Consider the following 13,291-nt stretch of genomic DNA (forward strand, 5'->3'; position numbering starts at 1 on the left):
AATCATACTAAATGTCTTCATAAATATTCACAAAAAAATCACAGCTTTGAAGGTTTTATAAAAGTGATAAATATTTGTAAAAATTGAGTCATATAAAGAGTAAATGCCTCAATTACACACACACTTTATATTGTAAGGTAGACCCTACAATAATACATGCAGAACATAACCCCAACAATCATATGGCCCCCTATGAGCAAGCACAGTGGGAAGGAAACACTGACTTTTACTGCAAGAAACCTCCGGCAGAACCAGGCTCAGGGAGGGGCGGCCATCTGTTGCGATCAGTTGGGGTGAGAGAAGGAAAACAGGATAAAAGACATGCTGTGGAAGAGAGACAGAGAATAATAGAAGAGAATAGCCTTTATTGTCATTGTACAGGGCACAACGAAATTGGAGTGCCATGTGACAAACAAGTAACAAGTGTGATTCAATGCAGAGAGTTCTATTAACACATGTTGAGTGAGAAAGGTGACTGAAAAGGAAATACTCAATGCATCATGGGAATCCCCCAGCAGCCTACACCTACTGCAGCATAACTAAGGGAGGATTCAGGGTTACCTGATCCAGTCCTAACTATATGCTTTAGCAAAACGGAAAGTTTTAGGCCTAATTTTGTTCCCCCAAACTGGAAGCTAGTTCCATAGAAGAGGCCTGAAAACTGAAGGCTCTCCCTCCCATTCTACTTTTAAATACTCTAGGAAAAACAAGTCAGGTCATTATATAACACTTTCTTGCAAACTCACAATGATGGACTTTTTCTAATAAGTAGTGCAAAAACAAAAGGAGAACTTCTGGGACGTTGAGTTTTCAGGGTGGAGCTGGCAGAGTTTCATTCCTAAACATAGATAATTAGGGTGGTAGGTAATAACAGGTCACCAAAACAAAAGTTATAAGCTGTCCTGTTTTTCACTTGGGAGTGGCCTGCTGGAGATGCAAGTCAGATTTTCTCCATAGAATTCATAGGGACTACAATTATGAGGAGTCGACTGTGAAAATGTCTTGACAAGTAGACAGAAGATATCTGGTGAAACGAAGCCTCAGCATTCCAGTGTCAAAGCTATCATTCTCTTGCATATTCAGGTGCCATCCCAAACTCTGACTAAAGTACTTATGACAGCAGTTAAGTAAAAGAATTAAAAAAAAAAAATGAATTGCTTTGCTAAATTGACTTTTGAATTTTGCTTACTTCTTATTGTTGTGATCTTGAGGAGTGATTTATGTTTCCCAGTCTCTGTTGGTTTGTTTGGTTTCTTTGTTCTTAAGAGTTTATCTCCTCAGCCAATCGTTCCTCTTGTGCAGGGGGAGTGAGGCAGAAGGGGCTTCTGTATCCCTCTCTCTCTCTCTCTCTCTCTGTCTCTCTCGCTCCTGTCCTGTCTATCTGTCATGCGTATGTTGTTACGGCATCAATTTTATGTGTCTGGTGTCTGGGTCTAAGTCCCTAATGCGTGCCTTTTTTGTCTTGTTTCTGGGTAATTTTGACCCAGCAGTTTGAGTTTCTTGTGTTTTGGTGTTACTTTGTATTATTGGTTATGTTTTAGGTTCATTAGTAGTCTTATATTCCCTGTTTAGTTTCTTGTCCATTTAGGCGCCCCTTGTGTTTGTGTGCCTCTCTGTGTGTTTGTGTGCACGTATGTGTCCTTGTGTCTTGTTTCCCTTTTCTGTTCCCATGTTCCCCCTTCTCCTGTTCATTCCATGTCTCCCCTATCTGTCATGTTTATTCGTGTTTCCCCAGCCGGTCATGTCTCTCTCTTGTGCTTCCTTCTCGGTTACTTGCTCTTTGCTCTCTTTCTCTCTCTGTGTCTTATCTCCCTTAGCTGTTTCCTCATTGTTTCCTCCCAACTCTGTGTCATGTTGTGTAATTAGCCTGTGTCTTAGTCCTTCCTGTTTTACTTTGATAGTCTCCTGTCTGGTGTCCATCATGTTCAGTTTTATTTCCCCCTGTCTTGTTAGTTAGATCACGTTCAGCCATGTTCCCTCCTGTGGTTTTATCCCTCGTTTGCCCTTGTGTGTATTTATGTTTGTGTCTTCCTCTGTCCTGCGTCAAGTTCTCCCTAATGGCTGTTTTTCCCTGTGTGTTTCTCCGTATGTTTAGTTTAGGTTTCTGTATTCCGGTTTAGTTTAGTTTAGTATCTTCAGCAATAAATCTGTGTTTTTGAGTTCAAGTCCTGTCTGTAAATCTGCATTTGGGTCCAATCCTGCCTGCTTCACAGCCAGTTCATGACACCTTTCTGTTGTTCTTGTATACATTTCTCCTGTTTGCTATTTATTCCTGCTGTCTACTATTTATATTTTTATCCAGCACAGTTGGATAAAATTGTAGGAGCACCGACAATTTCATCGTATATGTTCAACGAAAATATAGAGCTATTGTAGTTTATTCTAAAGACACAGAAGAAGTGAATCTGTTATAGCTGCAAAGGATGGACTGAGAGCTTAAAATACCCTATGGTATTTTACTTCTAATGAACAAAAACATGTTTGCTTGTAGAATATTTCCACAGACACAACCTGGAAGACTGGTAAATAAAAATTAATATCTTTCATTAGTATCCTTCGATAAAATTTTACTACATCTAACAATATATGTCAGCTGTTTTCAAGCAACACACTGAAAGGTCAACATTTAATCAGAGTGGATAAGAAATGGTGTGAAAACAGTGCAGTGGATGCCCTTTGACTACATGACTGCTCACTGGTATGAAGTTATGTCACATGAAAGAGCCACACCTTGTTTTATAAACAGAAAATGACGCATACATCTATAAGTAAATGTGAAAACGGCAGCTTACATTACATACTAGATCTCAAACATCATTCATAGATAAATAGTGCCTATTAATAAAAGATGATTAGTTTTATCCAGACAAAAGCCCTTTCTGTCTGTTTGTTGAAGTGTTTATGCTATTGTTAGGTAGTTTATGTGAGCTTTGATTGGTGATCTCTTCATTTGTTCATTCCCTGACTGATTCTAACCTACGTATTACGTAGGTTTGATAATTCAACCTGCAGAAGTGGAACAAATTTCACTCTGATGCCACATTTCAGGCGTTCCAGTCACTTCCATGGCAACAAATATATAAAATTCAAGCCCCTAGGTATGCAGACTGCTTCTCCAAACATTTGTGAAAGAATAGGTCGCTCATGTCAGTGTGGTCCCGGTAGTTGCTTGTAACGTAATAGAAGTAACTAGGAACAACAGCAATTCTGCCACAAAGTGGTAGGTCACATCTGAGATTTTTAGTAGATGTATCTATTGTATCAATTTGAAAATGCCAGGTGACTTCTTTTTCAAGTTATTGCATTCACAAGATTATCAGAAAACCTCACCTCTGACCTTGACTTTGAAGTAAAGCTCACTGAGATTTGAATGTATTCACGATTTTTAGTAGATGCACCTTGTTCTCGAGACTGTTCCTCTTTTGAATACGAAAAAAGACCAAAAATACATAAACAAATTGTTTTAGATTTTTAGGAAAATTATCCACAACTCTTCATTATTTCTAAATTCCTATACAAATTGGGTTTCACTTCATATAGTTTATACTTAGTATATATCAAGGAACTGATCTACAGGTGTCCCCCCAAAAGCACTATCACTTTTCTTATTCATACAAAGTTTATTTTTAAAATTATCTGTAAGTACAATATGTGAGATTTCTTTTAATTTGCACATTTTCTGTAAGATAAGTTACAATGACAAGATAAGTTACAAAAATACAAAATTTATGAGAAATTAACAATGTCTCCTGTGATGTTTAACAGTACGGGTGGGTAAAGAGAAAGGGAACTTTGAAGTCAGGAGCTGTAACAAAAGCAAAAGCAATACTGGTCTCCGTTGTGTCATTTCCTTAATTAACTTTTGCAATAACGTCTCACAACCTAAATATGTCGAGCTTGGTTATGTTTTACTGTTTTGGTTATTTAGGCAGTTTTCTAACCCCTTAATATGCATAAAGATGGTTTTCTGTGACTGAATCTAATGTGAAGACTCTGGTCTTGTTAGTGTTGGTTAGTGGACCTGTCTTGCATCCTCCTTTTCAGGTGCTAATTCACAGCCCCTCCCATCTCATAAAGAACATGTCTGTTGGAGAACCTATATAAGATCCTTTCCTTCAAAGAAGGCCCTCTTTCTTCCTGGAAGGCTGGTTCATTTTCAGGAAACCAACTTGGTTTTCTTTCTACTTGTGTTATAGTCAATCCTAATTACATGAAATGTTGGTTATAGGTTAGCATCTATACTTTTTTCAGTTTATGATTAATAAGTTTGGTTGATGAAAACTGTTACTGTGTCTTCCTTTATATCCTGTGAAATTGGTGTGAGAGATACATAGCAACCGTTTTATGTTTGATTTTTCTGATAAATGATTTGAAGTTTCATGTCTAAGATGAATGGTTGTTGAAGGGTTGTTTATTCATTATACAACACCGGTTTTGGCTGGATTGCACCATGTGTCATGGTCCAGGGTTTTCTGGACTGTTTTGTTGTGGTCTCTCCTTTGCTCCTCATTGCCAGGGCACCACCTACCTACTTGTATTGGTGAGATGTATGCACATTTTGTCTCAGGTGATTTTCAATCTTTGGATGGCAAGGAAAAGGTACATACTAAAATTTTGCAAGATCAGACTGAGACCCTTGTTGTGGAGAGCATTTTCTGTGGAAAATCCTATGTGACTTCCTTCTTGAGTGTGGCAACTATGTTAATCCCTAAATCCAAAAGTTTTCACAGCAGAACACAAGAGGGATACCTTCTGGACATCACAGGTTCTGTACAGCATGAGGGTTAATAAAACCGTACTCATATGAATATGATGTCTAAACTGATTTTTTCTTGTACCTCCATGCCACAGTGGCCGAATTCTCCACCCCAGGAAGAGGTGATCGTTATCTCCTCATTTTAATAAACTGAGCTGTTTGGTCTTTGTTCCCTAAAAATGATCACAAAAAGGTTAATTAGAAAAAATCAAAATTGGCTGTATGTAAGCGGCAATACAACTGCAGGATCCACCATACAAGCCAGTTTACGATTATTTTAATAAAAAACAAAAAAACAAAACATGTCTGTGTAGATGCCCAAAGCTTAACAACACAACCGCTATAAAAATTTAACTTTTGTACCACCAGATTTTCATATACTTACATTTGTTTGCGTTTGCCGCATTAACTCCCACTTCGTCCGCCATCATTATCAGACAAAAATCTCCTGTATGGCCTGCAATGAATCCTGGCATATGGTAGAACACGAAGGATACAGCCTACCCATCCTTCAAATTCGGGGAAATGAAGGACGCATTTGTCGCCACATTTGGAGGACTCTTCGAATTTGGACAGCCTTCGTCGCGTTGCTGTGACAAAATTTCCTTCAAATACGGCATTTGAAGCATCCTTCAAATGAATTTGGACACAGTCTATATTGCTGTCATCAGGTGGGGACAATGTGAAGCAAACACAGCCTACGTTTTACCTGATGGGGTACAATGTTGCTGTTGAGTGGTCACTGCTGCTCCTGCTGCTGAAGTTTTCCACAAAACATTGTAAACAATTTCCCAATAAATACTAGAATGTTTTGCTTACAATGAACTCACCGATCTCAAAACAGAATGGCGCAGGAGCACGAGATGGCACAGGAACGATGAAATGGCACCGTCTCTAATTCCTGACCTTCCTCGACCAAACAATGTAGAAGGAACCAAAGTAGTTACTCGTCTTAGCAGTACACATGCAATAAAAAGATATTATATTATATATAATATATATGTTAGTCATTTGTGCACAATGAGGCCGTAGAATGATGCCACTTTAGCTGAAAACTCACACCACTGGAGCACTACATGCAAGTACTTCCAAAACTCTGGTGGCCACATGAAACAGTGAAGGAAGGGTCCATCGGCAATATCCAGGTAGTGACTTAGCTGTAGCGCTGGACTGGTCTCCACATCCTTTTTCTGCCTTTTACAGTAAGCCGCAAAGAGTCCTTCATCTTCACAGGCCTCTTGATGTTCCTCACTGGATCTGAAAAGTGGGCAGTGATCCCATCTTCTGCTCTAGCCATTCGCACACTGATAAAGATTCCAAGAAGGCTTTTGTTGAAAGATGCTTGGAGACTCCTGACCAGACCATTCAGGAAACGGACTTGAGGCTTCACTTTTTCAAGGTGGTGCTTGAGGGACAGTATGGATGGAACAAAAGCACTGATGGTAACTATTTTCTCACCTTGTGTGAAATATGTTGCTTCTCCGAAAGGCTTCAAGATCTCCACCATCTCCTTCAACAAGTCTCATGCTGTGAATATTAACTCCTTGTCCCCAGCCATTTCAAGAACAGCACAGAGTTTTAGATGTTCACATTGGAGAACTGCCTTGACTTGTCTCTCTGAATTCCATCTTGTGATTACTATTGATCCTGGTACTTTTATTCTTCTACTGGACAGAGAAGACGCAGACTCAGAGTGGTCTAAAGTATTTCTAATCATTTTATTCAATCATTACTTTCCGGAAAGGGATGTGCACGGTGCTAAAACCTCTGCAAATCTCAAGCATTAGAATCCAAATGTGTATAATATAGTCAGTTATACGTCACACACAGTTTCGATCAAAACAACTTCTTTACCTCTGCCCTTACTTCGTGTGTGTGTGCGTTGCCTAGTTCTGCTTTTCTGTACATCCTGTTCTTCTGCAGCTCTGCACAAGACTTCATGTTCTGCACAGTTCCAGTCTGGCTGAGCAATCTATGACCTTTAACACACTTTATGACTGAAAGATGGCCTGTTTTAATATACTGGCCTCCATAAAACAATATAATCAGAAAATAAACACTAAGAAAATATATATATTCCTTAACATTACAGCAGCAGGGATCACTTTCTGTTCATCTTTCCGTCTGACCAAATGTCCACAGTAACTGAAACATGATCAGTCTCTCCAAAAGTTGATTCTGTTCATCTGGACGTAGCGTTTTGTGGGAGAAACGTTTCGTCACTCATCCAAATGACTTCTTCGGTCTCAGCTGACTGCAGGTTTCCCCAAACCTTATAAACAGTACATTTGCATAATGACTGAAACCAGCCCACTGAAGGAACAATGGGCTGTGAGGTCAGCCCATTGATCAGTCTCGCTCAACTGAGTTTTTAAAATTGAACGTTTCTCAGCAGCAAGGTTTTCTGTTTTTGATGTAATTGTTCTGCGACATACTGGGCTGTATTTGCTGTCAACTACTGTCATAAAGTGCCAAAAACTCTTGTTTTCCACAGTAGACAGGGGAAGGGTTGCAACCAATAATCAAGTCACTCAATAATGCATTTGTGATGGCTTTGGAAGACCTCAGTACTCCTGCGTGTGCCATGTGTTCTTTATACTTGGCAACGAAATAGAATAATGTCTTCCATATTAAGTCCAAGAAATCAGTCAATAAATGCACAAAGAGACTGCGTGCTAAATGCTGTTAGTTTGCTAACACTAGCATTTAGGCATACATGTGCAGTGACAAGGACAATGACCTTCAAAGCATTTACGTTTTTGTTAGTGTTTTGTTGTGTGTTTGTACAAGGTTAATATCTGAAGCTCCACAGATCAACTGTGCAAGCAATGCTGTAAAAGAAGGTGTGTGTGTGTGTTTTATTATATCTAAATGAGAAAAACACAGTAGCTATGTTGTGTTTGTTTGTGTTTTTTTTTTCTTTTTCTCCATGGTTCTCCTCGGCAGCAAAACATTGCCCCAGTCTTCTTCCTCTTCAGTAAATACGTTGGTCTAGGCAATTTAATTTGTTTTATGCAAATTTTATTTTTAGACTTAATGATTCAAAAGATCCTGTTGAAAGAAAAAAAGAAAAAACTTAAGTTCTTATTTTTATAGAGAAGATTTACCACAAACAGTTCAAGGATTAATATTCCAGGGTCAAGTGAGGTGGGAGTTAATATGATTAAAAGCTGTAATTTAATTCGATATAAGCCAGCTGACTGTAAGTAGTATAAAAAATCAGTGTTCATTTTTATTTAAAATTTTTTTTAACTGTAAGCTTGTAAACAACATTAGTTTATTAGGTTTAGTTTTGTATTTGTGAAACATTTTGTTTCATGTCAGCAATCTCAAGCTGTCTTGTTAAAAAGTTATTAAGATGTTAATATTTGATTGAGAAATTCTGCAGCAAGCACATTAAAAAGTGAAAAAGTTTATTTTTTATAGTTTTGTCATATATTCATAATAAAACATAATAATTTCCCATAGGGATCAATAAAGTATTCTGAATCTGATTCTGAAGATAATGCAGTAATACCTTTATTACATTTAATGTCACAGATTAAATAATGTCCATCAACATGAATTAAGAATAATCAACTCAGTAGTGCATGAGGATTACTGTGTGGTATGACTGACTGACTGTCTGCTGATTTAAATTTTCAGTCTGTTGAAACTCTAATCACACCAACAATCACAATTGGGTGTGATGACATTTTCCTCTTTGTTGCCCTTCAAAAAACACTTGCTGAAAATTTGTGGGTGTGCTGGACACTCCTCGTGCTCCTGTTCCATTATCACTTTTTTACTGAAGCCGCTCTGAAAAACAGTCTGAGAATGTGGCATGAGTTGGATGTAGTTGACTACCTTTTTTGCCTCACGGACCAGTTTATGCCCGACAATATTTTCACGGACTGGCATTTAAGGTGTCGCAGATAAATACAACAAAATAAAACTAGTACCAGTACCAAAAAAAGAAGAAGATTTATTCATAACACACGTGAAAAGACCCAGGAAAACCGAGTTAACGATAGAAACGATAACAAAATAACGCTGAAAACCGATAAAAAACCCTGAAAACCATACATTTCACACCTGAGCCTCAACTCTCGCGGCCCGGTACCAAACAACTCACGGACCGGTACCGGTCCGAGGCCCGGGGGTTGGGGACCGCTGACGTAGACCATAACCTTTAAAGCATTTATGTTTCTGTTATCACAAAAACTATTAATATTAATAGATAATATTTGTTTATTTATCAAAATGTTATTATTAATGTTTAGAGTTACTTTCTGAAATGCTCTTTTCAATAAAATTTCCCTCCTATTTTTAAGATTTTACAATACAGTGGTTCCTCGTTTATCGCGGGAGTAGCCAACTTTATTTTTTACAATTGTTCTAGATGTTTTAAGGCTGTAAAACCCCCACTCCACACGTTATACACTTTTCTGAGATAGGCATGAACATTTTCACACTTTTCTCTCTTGTTTAAACACTCTCAAAGTTCAAACCTTTGTAGAAAAATAAGTCCAGTATTATAGAGTGAAACCAAAGGCACCCGTAGTTGCCTTTGATGGTGCAAAATGTTTCGTTGACTTTGGGAGACAACTCACAGACATACAGTATAGCACCTTAGAGTCACACTGCTAGCGATCGAAGATTTATGTAAATTTGACAAGCTGGACACATTCTGTACTGTACCGGAGACACAGCACAAGACTGACTGACAATACTCTACAGCCAATCAGGACGCAGAACACAATGCACTGTTAAAAACAACATGCAAAATTGCACAAAAAAATTGGCAAAACAGTGAGGACGCGAAAGGTGACCCGTGTTATATTGAGGGACCACTGTAATTCTTTAGTTCTCTTTGTTGCCTTTGCCTGATTTGAAAAATAACCTGTTTAATTACTGATTTAAACTAATTTAATCTGGGAGTTTTCATTAATGTTAAAATGTATGCTTGTCTGCAGATTTCTTTTTCTTCCACATACTCTGATTAGCTGCACTTTGATTCAAAAGATTCTCTATTCCACCGGTAATAGTATTTAATTAAAGTGCACCAAGTGCTACATGTAGATATATTTCTAATTAAGTTGCATGTTTCTTTGTAGAACATGTCAACACATCTACCAGTGTAAGTCAGTTGTCCTTAAATCACAAACTAAAAGGTCAGAATTTAATCTGAGTGAATTAGAAATGGTGTGAAAACAATGTGGTAGATGTCATTTGTCTACATGGTTGTTCACTGGTATGAAGCTGTTTCACAAGAAACAACCCCACCTTGTTATAAACAACAATGAAAGTGACGCCTTTGCGTACCTGCTCGATTCTAAAAATAAATGCAAAAACAGCTGCTTACATAACATACTAGATCTCAAACATCATTCATGGATAAATAATGCCTGTTAATGAAGGCTGATTACTTTTATCCAGACAAAAGGCCTTTCTTTATGTTTATGTTCAAGTGTTTAAGATATTAAATCAGTCCTGAACCTTATTGTTAGGCCATTTATGCAAGCTTTGTTTGGCGATCCCATAATTTGTCTATTCCTTGGCCAAAACCACAAAATGAGCTTCAGTAACTCAGTCTGCAACAGTGGAATACATTTCATTAAATACTGATGCCACAAATCAAGAACAGAGTTATTTCTGGCAGGTCTGACAGACAGACTCAGCTCAATCTTTGCAGATCAACTGATCTCGCTGTTGGCCAACATCAGTTCAAATGTACAACGCCACCTTTGCAACAAGTCAGTTTGTGAAATTTCCTGCTTTCTAGATATTACATGATCAACTGTAAGTGGTATTATGGCAAAGTGGAAGTGTTTAGGAACCACAAGAATTCAGCTACAAGGTGACAGATCATTTAAAGTTTGAGAGAGTGGTTGTCTACTGCTTAGGCATAGTGCACCAAGGTCACAAATGCTCTGCACATAAACATTAACACAAAATAAATGCAGTAGGATCTTTATGTCAAAGACGTCCATGACCAATCTGTTCCTGTAGGCTCATGTAGGTTTTTTATGAGTATGTAAGAAATTGATTCCCTTCCACCACAGTCTGAATGAATTTGTCATTATAGTAGCAATGGCTTACTCATGAACAGTGTTGGTCAAGTTACTTGAAAAAAGTAATCAATAACTAATTACTGATTACTTCCCCCAAAAGTAATCCCGTTACTTTACTGATTACTTATTTTCAAATGTAATTAATTACGTAGTTACTTTTTAAAAACACAATTTACAACCTGAATAGGTAATAAAGCAATAGATCTTTCAGCCCAATTCTACTTTTTCTGAATAATCCATCATACAAAATGTAATCAAATGGAAAAGTCTCCTTTTAAAACTTGTTTTATTAGTTTTAATCTTTTAACTTTATGCATCAAGGAAAAATTAAATTATATGCAACATTCTCTGACTGGAAGAAATTTGTTTAACATTTAAACCTATTTTCTGCACATTCCAGCATATAAAATAAATTTTTTTGAGTGTTTACACTCACTCTTTCAAATAGTTGCAAGTAAAACACAGCAGAAAATAAATAAAATCAAAGACTAGCGGTCCTGTTGCTCTATTTTCACCTGTAAAGCAGGAGTGGGGTAGGCGGAGGTTTACCCTGGTGCAGGTGTGCCGCGGCGGTCAGTGGAAGAATCCGCGAGTTTCTCTGTGAGTTACGTGGCAGCGTACTCGGTGCTTGCTCGGAAGTTAAGGGATTTTTTCGCTGTAAAAAGAAGTTTTCTTCCCACGCAGTGAACAGCGGATGTTTTCGTCACTTTTTATGGAATCAAACTCAAAGTAAGGTCAGTACTTCCACGCTTTAAACGCTGCACGCTCATACTCTCTCCCGCACTCAATATATTATCCATTGTTGATCTGCACACAGCTGTTGCCAGAAACATCGCACTCACTTATGTCATTGTCATGAGACACTCTGGCAAAAAAATCACGGTTTTAGTAACGCAGAAACGCAGCGTTCTTAAGGGAAAGTAACAGTAATCTAATTACTAATTACCCTTGCAATAGTAAGCCCTTACCCTACTCGTTACTTGAAAAAAGTAATCGGATTACAGTAACGCGTTACTTGTAACGCATTACTGCCCATCTCCGCTCATGAATACCAAAACCTATCATTGTCAAATGACGTTCTGGAGTAGTTACAATCTTTTGTAAGATATATACATATATATATATATATTATCGTGCATGTTAGAGCTTGACATATTGTGAGCAAAGGGCATTAAAAAAAGACAGTCAAGGTGCAAGGCATATATTGTGTCTATGTGAAGACTACAGAGAAAATACACAAATATTTCCAATATATATTTTATTATCATGTCATAGTACAAGATTTTATCCATGCTACCATGATTCATGCTACCATGGATTCAATCACTAAACATTTCTAGCAAAGGTAAATATGGTGAAGAGCATAAATGTAGGTATAAATTTTATCCATGCTACCATGGTAGCATGGATAAAATTTTTTCAGTCAAAAGCAGACTTTAAAGGATTAACTGGAGGCAATGGAATGTCAAGAAAAGATTTAGTAGTTTTAGATTTTTTAGATGACAATAGCACTAAACCTTTAGCCTATTTAATGATTTAATAAGTAAACTGCTTATTGAGTTGATGTAGCGATAGAGAAAATACATAAAAAACAAACAAATGTTAAGCCAGACCAATAATCTTAATGCCTTGTTCTTTTTTGTTTGTTTGTTTATCATTATTGTTTGACTCTTCAAGAAAACTGTAATTTAAAAATATGAGAAAGGAGTTAAATTTGAATGCATCATCAGTCCTCATTTTTAGGCAAATGAGTGTGGTTTATATAATGCATTGCTGAGGCAACTTTTGAGACAAATATTTCTATTACAGCAGTAAAAACACAGAATGGAAATATAAAAATGTGGTATTTTTCACTATATAGACTAAAAGCAAAACACAGAGATGTCCCATCTGATAAATATCATTATTTTGTACTAGATAATATTGACTTCATAAGTTTTCAGGTGCTTGGAAAAATATGAGGAAATTTAACTGTGATGCTCTGAGTTCACAACATATTGTTAGAATATATCACTTTGTTTAAAAGTTCTGTATTGGGTTTCTGGTTGAGCTCACTAGGATGAGCAGGCTGCCACATGGTTGAGAGCGAGCAGCCTGGGTTTGAATCTGACCCGTGGCTATTTGTTTTCCTCTTGCTGTCTGCTTTCCTGTCACTCTTCAGTGCATCTATCAAAAAAGGCCAAAAACATTTCTGTAAGTTTTTCTGTAAGCTCTGTATTAGATGGTACAGTGAGAAATTTTTGAAAAACTCATATTCTGTAATAAAAAAAGATGTCTGATTGCTTTGATTATGTTACATATCTTTCAACTGCTTTTTGCTCTACTGGAATTCATTATTTTTTTGTCTGGCTTGACGTCTATGAGTAACTGAGGTCACTAACAAAAATAAGGGAGAGGCTGTTATCCTGAGCCAGGAAACTTTCAGACTGATCGCTTGACAAACTTGTGAATCCTGTAATGTGACATTGTTCCTCATGATGTC

Source organism: Oreochromis aureus, linkage group 3 (assembly GCF_013358895.1).
Source record: "Oreochromis aureus strain Israel breed Guangdong linkage group 3, ZZ_aureus, whole genome shotgun sequence".
Classification (NCBI taxonomy): domain Eukaryota; kingdom Metazoa; phylum Chordata; class Actinopteri; order Cichliformes; family Cichlidae; genus Oreochromis; species Oreochromis aureus.